The sequence below is a fragment of the Mus pahari genome, chromosome 23 (assembly GCF_900095145.1).
Source record: "Mus pahari chromosome 23, PAHARI_EIJ_v1.1, whole genome shotgun sequence".
NCBI lineage: Eukaryota > Metazoa > Chordata > Mammalia > Rodentia > Muridae > Mus > Mus pahari.
The window spans coordinates 33,193,258-33,202,596 of NC_034612.1; the positions used below are offsets into that span (position 1 = coordinate 33,193,258).

The following is a 9,339-nucleotide window of genomic DNA, read 5'->3' on the forward strand; positions in this document are numbered from 1 at the left end:
CTGGAACTCACTCTGTAGACCAGGCTGGCCTTGAACTCAGAAATCCACCTGCCTCTGCCTCCCAAGTGCTGGGATTAAAGGCGTGCGCCACCACCGCCCGGCCTATAAAAGTATTCTAAAACAAATAAAATCTCAGTAAAGAGTGCATCATCTTTCAGCCTTCAATGAACTGCTAACTCTAGATAATATCACTGGCTACTAGAGAAACCACTATAGGCACAAGATTCAGTCCCACCGAAGGAAAGAAATGTTACCTCATCTAGAGAACAGAATCCAAGTCTGGTCAAGCCACATTTTACAACAGAAGCCAGAGGAACCTTTCATTACACAGTATTTACCAAGAGCAAGACATGTAGAGAAATAAAGTCTAAAAAGGCTCATCTGAGGAAGTGATACTTTAAGACTAACAAATACTTATCAAGACTGGGAAATTTTAGGTATAGAGGTTCAAGTTCAACAACAGATAAATTCTAGAGAAAATAATATGGGAGGGGAAACCAAGAAATGTTTAAGATAATGCATTTTTAAATGGATAAGATTAAACAATAGTATCTGAGGATACTGCCTTGAGTGACAAGACTTATTTACTCTTGAAAATGATGAAGAGAGTAATGGTTTTAGGAAGAGGGCACCAGTTATAATCTGCATAGAATACTAGACAGGTAGGACCTTGGATGAATAGTTCCTGGGGGGGGGTGCGTCTATTTCCAACCCAGGTGGTGGCTTGAAGTTCACTATTATAATTAAGCTACACATTTGCTTTGTATATAGATGTTTCAAAAAACAATTTCAGATTTCAAAACTTGCAGTTTCAACTCAACACCAGAGTACTTGTACTTGTGGCTGTCGCTAGCAAGTCACTCTCTTCTCACTCCTCTACTCACGTCACTCTCCAGGTTTTCTCTTTATACTCCTAAAGTCACACTGCCAGATTCCAGACCACTTAACGGAATGTTCCTTGTGTTCCAGAATTCGTCCACAAATATGCCTGTCATGCTGCAGCAGGATTCTGGAGTAAATAGGCTTCAGTTTAGTTAGCACTGGTCTCAATAATAGCCCAGGCTAACCTTGATCCTGCTTTCCTTTCACCTCAGTCCCATCCCTACACTAAAGCTGGGATTATGTTAGTGCAATCTCTCTCCAACTAAGACTTTCAAATGTAGTGAATAAAATCTCTTTTATTTTCCAGTGAGAAGTGGGCAAAAACAGGGAGGAACTGCCAGGCCTCTTTCCTGTTTCTTTTCTTTTTGTTTTTAGTTTTTAAGATTTATTTATTTATTTTATGTATATGAATACACCATTGTTCCCTTCAGACACCAGAAGAGGGCATCAGATCCCATTACAGATGGTTGTGAGGCACCATGTGGTTGATGGGAACTGAACTCAGGACCTCTGGAAGAGCAGTCAGTGCTCTTAACTGCTGAGCCATCTCTCCAGCCTCCTCTTTTCTGTTTCTTAATGCAATGATTACTGCTGTTCATTCTAGCACTAATTGATCAGATTAATCATTCACTGTATATCCATACTTGGTAAGTTTGTGTATCCTGATGTTAAATCAAGACATTAAAGGTTTATGTCATGGTTTTTATGTCCACATATTTTCTGATTTTTTATGCTAAGCTGATATTTCCACTAATGATTTTAAAAATGCATCACACTTATTTACACATGTATGAAAGTCAGAAGATATGAAAACTGGTATGAAACTGCAGAAGTCAGTTCTATCCTCCTCTGGGTCCCAGGGATTAAACTCAGGTCGTGAGGTTTGACAGCACACACCTTTACTCATGGAACCATCTCACTGGCCACAATATTAGTTTTAAAAACATTAAAGAACTCAGCAAATATTTAGTGTGGGTTTGCTACATGACGAAGACGTTATAACGCATGAGGAATATACACAAAGAAAATTCAACATGAACACTGCTTTATAGAACTTGAGTTAGTGGGCAGTAGCGCTGCACACCTTTAGCCCTGTCACTTGAGAAGTAGGGCAGGCAGTTATCTGTGAGTTTGAGGCTAGGCTGGTCTTCCGACTGAGAGACAGCCAGGGCTACACAAACAAACCAAAACCAAACCAAAACACACACACCTAACAAACAAATAAAGCAAGCAAGCAACTTGGAGCAGTGTGAGCTGTTGTGATGGCTCAAGACTTTAGGGCACTAAAGTTCAATTCCCAGTACTTAAAAGGATGTCGGAGATCCACCTAAAACTCTAGTTCCAGGCAATCCAATGCCCTCTTCTGGCTTCTGTAGGCACTGTACCCACACAATATATAGATATACGTGAGAGCAAAACACCCATACTTTGTAAAAACAGAAAAAAAAAAAAAAAAAAGAACTTAGAGCAGCGAGTGAAAACATGCAAATAAATCATGATATTATATGCATTATTCATACAATTAGTAATTTTAGACTGGGGAAACAGGTCAGCTAATAAAGTGTTTACCATGTAAGCATAAGATCTCAATGATCCCCCAGTGTTGACACAAAAAGCCATGTACGGTGGCCCAAACTTGCAATTCCAGTGCTGGGGAGGTAGCTCTGTGGGGCTAACTAGACAGGGTAGCCCAGGTCGCCAAGTTCCTGGCTGTGAGAGAACAAGCTGGACAGCTCCTGAGGAAGTTCAGTTTTGGTCTCCACATGGACACAATACACATGTGCACACATACGCAGTCAGATAGACAGGATAGTTTATTATTCAGAATACACAGAGACAGGACAGATAGACAGGGACAGTTTAGCAAAGCCAACCACCTTTGAGTCTGTGCCAGAGCCTAGCTTAGCTTTCAGAGCATAGGACCTTTTATCTTGCGGTCTCCTAAGAAGTCATGATGGTCTGTTGGAGTCACATGGAACCCCCTCCACTACACAGACAGCACAACCCAAACTTTCCAGCAGTCTCTGACCTCGGACAAGGCATGTGAATGAAGAAACCATATTAGGAGTTGTTGGTCATCCCACTATGGCCATCTTGGCTGACAAACCCCAGACACGACTGTAAGAAAGCTGGATGCGGTGGTGCTTCCCTGTAATGCTAGCATTCCACATGCAGAAGCAGGATCACAGCAACTTCAGCCTCATCGACACGTCAAGACCCAGACGCAAAACAAACGCACTCCTGTCAAGAGATTATCCGTGGTGCTAAGCCTTTGGGGGTAGTTTGTGCTGTTGGTAGGAAGCTGAGCTGGAGTTCAAGCTGTATTTTCCAGTCAATGGGAAACAGAACAATGACTGCTACACATTAGGAAAACCAGCTTTGCTGCAATGGGGAAAAGTAGGGACATTTTGTGCCAAGAAATCCAGCAAAAAAGAGCCAGGCAAGCCTGAACTAGAGAAAATGGTATGGGGGGGCCACAAGGTATGGAGTACAGAATTGGTGGGGGGGCACAAGGTATGGAGTACAGAATTGGTGGGGGGGGCACAAGGTATGGAGTACAGAATTGGTGGGGGGGCACAAGGTATGGAGTACAGAATGGTGGGGGGGGCACAAGGTATGGAGTACAGAATTGGTGGGGGGGCACAAGGTATGGAGTACAGAATTGGGGGGGTTTGAACTGGCTGTCAGAGGAAAGGCGTCTAAGCTGACCTAGATGCTAAGACCAGGCTGCAGCAGAAAGGCACAGCCCTTAAGAGCAAGCAAGATGCTGAGCTCAAAATTTAAAAAATTCAGTATATTAATTTTAATATACAGACAAAATGAAATTAAGGTATAATAACATCCACATTTACAAATATTAGTAGGTAGATAATGATGAGTTTAAGCAGTTTAAACAAAATCTAAAAATCCTACTATCAATGGTTTTCTATACTAAGATTCACACCAAAAATTAAATTCAATCAGGTTGGTTAGCTAAATATTTTGAAAAGTTTTATTTATTTTTAATTTATGCATAAAAATGTTTGTCTGCACATATATATGTGCATTATGTGTACCTAGTGCCTACAGATGCCCAAAGGAGGCATTGAAAATGCCTGGAACTAGAGTTACAGATGTTTATGGGCCCCACATGGGTGCTGAGAACCCAAATCCAGATCAGCTACTAAAGAGCTGCTGCTGCTGTTCTTTAATAGCAACCATTCTTTCCAGCCCCAACTTAGCTTTAAAATTTTAACGTAAGGGCTGGGGTGTTGTGGCTCACAGAATGCTGCCCAACATCCAGGAAGCCCTGAGTTCAATTATAAGTACCACATAAACCTGGTTGGTGGTACAGATCTGGTTGGTGGTACAGATCTTTGATTCCAGCACTCAGAAGAGGCAGAATACTGTTCACGGTCATCCTAAGTTACATTGCGAGTTTGAGGCCAGCCTGCACTGTTTTAGAAATTGTTTTAGAAAAAGTAACATAAAATGCTAAAATTTTTCTTAGCCATTAGAAAATAGATTCTGAAATGCAAGCAGGTAAGTGAACACACCTTTGATTTGTTTTTGATAGTGGGGTACAGTGCTGGAATTGAACCCAGGGCCTGGCAGGTGCTGTGTCATACTCCTGAGCTACAGTCCTAATCCTCAAAGATCTTACAAATCCATTGTCTAGGAGCTTATCACACTTTGTTCTTTTAGCTCAAGTTCTGCCTTCTAGGCTCCATACTTTGGCCTCTTCATACAGCACTAAGCGTTGTTTTGTTTTTGTTTTGTTTTCCAGACAAGGTCTCACTAAGTAGCCCTGGCTGACGCAGAACTCACTATGTAGACTACACTGCGCTCTTGCTGGGGTTAAAGGCATGTACCATCATGTCTGGCTGTTTTTTAAATTGCACATCCCATGACAATCCCCAAGTCCTTACCACAGTACAAAAATCACAGCTCATCAGGCTTTTGCTGACTGTACTGCCTAATTTTGTGTCAACTTGACACAGGCTAGAGTTATCACAGAGAAAGGAGCTTCAGCTGTAAGGCGTTTTCTCAATTAGTGATCAAAGGGGAGGTCCCCTCGTGGGTGGTGCCATCTCTGGGCTGGTAGTCTTGGGTTCTGTAAGAAAGCAAGCTGAGCAAGCCAGGAGAAGCAAGCCAGTAAAGAACATCCCTCCATGGCCTCTGTATCAGCTCCTGCTTCCTGACCTGCTTGAGTTCCAGTCCTGACTTCTTCAGTGATTAACAGCAATGTGGAAATGTAAGCTGAATAAACCCTTTCCTCCCCAATTGTTTCTTTGTCATGATGTTTGTGCAGGAATAGAAATCCTGACTAAGACACTGACCCAGGTAGTGTCACTTGATAGTTCTTTCCCCACTCTAGCAATGGGTTGGTCCCTTGATCAGACCAAATTGTCTTTAACTGCACTCGTCTCAGGCTGTATTCTCCTAGTAAGACTGCCTCTCTATGGCCAAATTACCTGTTCGTCCCTCAATCCTCCACTTCCTCAGAGAAAAACCTTTCCTGACTATCCCTTAAATGCCCTGTTCCATGTTCATTCACAAAACATCCCTCAGTCCCTCAAATACCACATGATCACTTCAAAATACTTAACATTAACATCTTCTGCTGGAACTAAGTTCCAAATGCACAGCACCATGCCTTACTCAAAGCTTCCAAAGTCTGGAGACAAGGCACCAAGAAGCTAATCTAAAAGACATTGTAAAGGTATAGCAGGATAATTAGAAGCAAGGATTGTGTAGCCATAACTGTCCTCTGAGAGGCTCCACCCAGCAGCTGACTGAAACAGATGCAGAGTCCACAGCCAGACATTAGATAGAGTTCAGGGAGTCTAGTGAGAGAGTTGGAGGAAGGATTGAGGAGCCTGGAGAGGATAGGGACTCCACAGGAAGATCAATAGAGTCAACTTGGGATCTGTGGGGACTCCCAGAGACTGAACCATTAACTAAAGAGCAGACAAGGGCTGGACCTAACCCCACCCTATATGTAGCAGGTGTGCCGCACAGCTTGGTCTTCATGGAGGTCTCTCAACAACTGAAGTGGGGGCTTACCCTGACTCTGTGGCCTCAATGTGGATACTGCTCGCCTAACTGGGCTGTCTTGTCTGGCCTCAGAGAGAGAGGATGTGTGTAGTCCTGCAATGTCTTGAGGTGCCAGGGTGGGCTGGCTCCTTGGGAGGAACTCCGCCTTCTCAGGAGTGAAGGGGAGAAGGGAATGAGGCAAGGGGCTGTGTGAGGGGGAACTAAGAGGAGAGGAGGGCTGAGATCGGGATATAGAGGGAATAAATAAATGGGGAAAAATCTAGCCATTAGATAGCTCCCACCCATGCTCATGTGAATGGCCCTGGTTAAACTCAGCGGATAACAACAAAAAAACAAAAAAAAATTCATGACTGTGGGAATGGGAAGTGTGTGTGTGTGTGTGTGTGTGTGTGTGTGTGTGTATGTGAGTTGATGGGGTAAGAGTCAATAATATACATGAAATTATCAAGGAATAAATGTAATTTAAAAATTTTACAAATTGTGTAACTGAGTTCTAGAACCAGCTCTGAACCTTTGTATCAAGTTATTTTTCAGCACCTCTCCTCCCCCTCCCCCACAACAAAAGCTATTAGAGAACACTGACAGGACTAAGGAGAGTTATCCCTAGCACTTAGCACCAAGTTATTGTGCAGCTAAGGCTGGTGAATTAGCTCAATAGGTTAAGGGCATTTGCTGCCAAACCTGACCAACAGCCTGCAGGGAACCCAGTCTGGAACCCATATGGTAGAGGAAAACTGACTTCCAAAAGTTGTCCTCTGACCATTAAGTGTACTTAAGTATCCATATACATGCTATTTCTTTAATGATTTATTTTTACTTATGTGTATTGGTGTTTTGCTTGCATCTGTGCAAAAGTATAGGATCCCCTGGAACTGGAGTTATACAGTTGTGAGCTGCCATGAGAGTGCTGGGAATTGAACCTAAGTCCTCTGGAAGAACAGCCCCTACTCAGGAGGCAGAGGCAGGAGTATCTCTATGAGTTTGAAGCCAGCCTGGTCTACAAAGGGAGTCCAGGACAACCAAGGCTCTGTTACACAGAGAAACCCTGTCTCAAGTAAATAACACAAACAAACAAACAAACAGGCAGGCAGGCCCGCAGACAAGCAGTGGTGGCGCACACCTTTAATCCCAGAGCTTGGGAAGCAAAGGCAGGCAGATTTCCGAGTTCAAGGCCAGCCTGGTCTACAGAGTGAGTTCCAGGACAGCCAGGGCCACCCAGAGAAACCCTGTCTTGAAAACAAATACAAAAAAACAAAACAAAACAAAAAAAAGTGATGACAAAATGAGAATCCCTATGTCTGGAAGGATCTAGAATATACCCGAGTATGGTAAACACAGAACACATTACACTGTAGTTAGTAAACACTCGGCAGATTTCATAAACTTTCAATCTCCCTGAGCCACACTTTATTAAATTTCTCCTCAAGAGCTTTTTACTATCTGCTCTTGTCCTTTTTAGATAAAAGTCTAAAGTCGATAATGCAACAGGCTCACAGGTGTCCAAAAGCCAGGCTCAAGAGTCTCAGCAATCTCAAGTTCACCAGCCTTCTCTGCCCTCAGAAGGCAAAGCTTGGCTATTTCTTAAGTAGGATAAGCTAACTAACCTAAGGTCATAAAAATACTGCCCCTCCCTCCAAGCAAGGGCAGTGACAAGCCCCTTCTCTGCATATGTTAAATAACAAGCAGGCGGGGCTTTAGTAAGGTGGGGATGACACTTGACCCTGATGCACACAGACTCCTATACATAAATCTTTCACCCTTGCTCTGTAGGAAAACCCAATAAATCCATTATTCTCACCCAAACGAAACCAACAAAAATCCAGCAAGGAGCTGAGTGTGGAGCTCAGAGGCAGAGCAGCTGTTGAGTAGGAGAAAAACGTCGAGCAAGGTGACACACGCCTTTAATCAGGAAGCAGAGGCAAGCAGACTTCTAAGTTCCAGGCCAGCAAGGGCTACAGTTAGACCCTATCTTACAATAACAATAACAACATAATGGCGAGACATGGTGGCCTACACCCAGGCAGAGGCACGAAAATTCCTGAGTCCCTTGGGCTCAGCCTCGTCCACTTTTCAGGTTTCAGGCTAGCCTCGGCTATGCAGAAAGATTCTTTAAAAAAAAAAAAAAAAAATGAAGAAAAGAAACGAATCCAAGGCAAACCCCAGCGGAGATGGCTTCCAAGACACTTAACACAATGGAGAAGAGGATCCCAAGTCATTGCACCCTTTGGGGATGCAGGGAGTTCGGGATCACCGATGAACCGACCCCACGAGGGGCCGCCTCGTCCACTCGAACGTGGGTCTTGCCGCTCACCGCAGGGTGCCACGCGCACGGGAGCGCTCCCTGCCACCGCGCACCGGGACTCCCGACTGCCGGAGTTTCGAGTCCCCTTCGCTCGGTCGCTCGGACTGGGCTGTCAGGCGTCAACTCGGACTCCAAGGGGACCCCCCCCCACACACACACACACACTGGCCCGGGCTGGAGTGCCAAGTCGCCAGTCGGCCGCCTCTTCCGCTTCCCCAGGCCGCGGTGAGGAGCGCGGCCACCAGAGCGAGCCGCCAGCGAAGCGTCTCTCGGCGGCTCGACGCCCCCCGCGCAGCAGGCCGGCCCGAGAAACTTCCTCCAAGTGGCGGGAGGGGAGCCGGCAGGCCAGCGGTCGGCGGCGTCGCTCCCCTCCCGACACCCCCCGCGCGGTCCCCCCGGGTCCCCCGAGGCTCGCGAGCGCGTCCCCCCCTCGGCCCCCGCCCCCACCCCGGTGGCGCCCCGGCGGGAGGCCACTCTCCTCGCTCGACCCGCAGCCCCGGGGGACCGCGCGCGCGCGCGCCCAGCACGGACTCGCCACACAGCCAGCCCGGCCCCCGCCAGCGCGGCTCGACGCCCCGGGAGTTCAGTCTCAAGTTCACCTGAAGAAGCAGCTGCTTGAAACGCTTCCCCCGCTGCTGCAGCCGCCGCCGCCGCCACCGAGGCCGCTACTGCGTTCCTTCCGGCCTCGCCGCCGCGTCCACCTCGCGCCTGCGCGCAGCGCCCCCTCCCGACTAATGACAGGAAGAACCATAGAGGGACGCGGACAGGCGGGGAGGAGGGACCTGGAGAGCGAGACCATAGAGATGGGTGCCTAGCCGGCCTCCATCCAGGCTCCGCGACTGCAGAGCCTCGACTCCTCCTTGCTGCGGGAAGACAAAAGAACAGCTGAACCCCAGGGTCACTGTAGCCGCCCCAGGCCAGCTAGCCTTGAAATCAACCGATTAATCACGTGTCTATCCCCTCTTGAGGTGGTGTTGTGTACCAGGTGAGACAGGTAAAATGACCCAACTCAAGCTGGGTGGTGGTGGCGCACGCCTTTAATCCCAGCACTCGGGAGGCAGAGGCAGGCGGATTTCTGAGTTCGAGGCCAGCCTGGTCTACAGAGTGAGTTCCAGGAC

The 9,339-nt window shown here is 46.7% G+C and overlaps 1 protein-coding gene across 3 annotated transcripts in view; it reads right to left on the minus strand.

Annotated features, from left to right (window-relative positions):
* The window catches only part of Rnf216 (ring finger protein 216), a 110,123-nt gene extending 101,192 nt beyond the window's left edge, over positions 1-8,931 (minus strand). For 2 of the 3 annotated variants that reach the window (XM_021222715.1, XM_021222714.1), the window contains exon 1: positions 8,821-8,931. The gene's annotated coding sequence lies outside the window, so the exon portion shown is untranslated. The remainder of the gene's footprint in view (positions 1-8,820) is intronic. The other variant, XM_029533547.1, reaches the window with a different exon arrangement.
* Between the last annotated feature and the right edge of the window lie 408 nt (positions 8,932-9,339).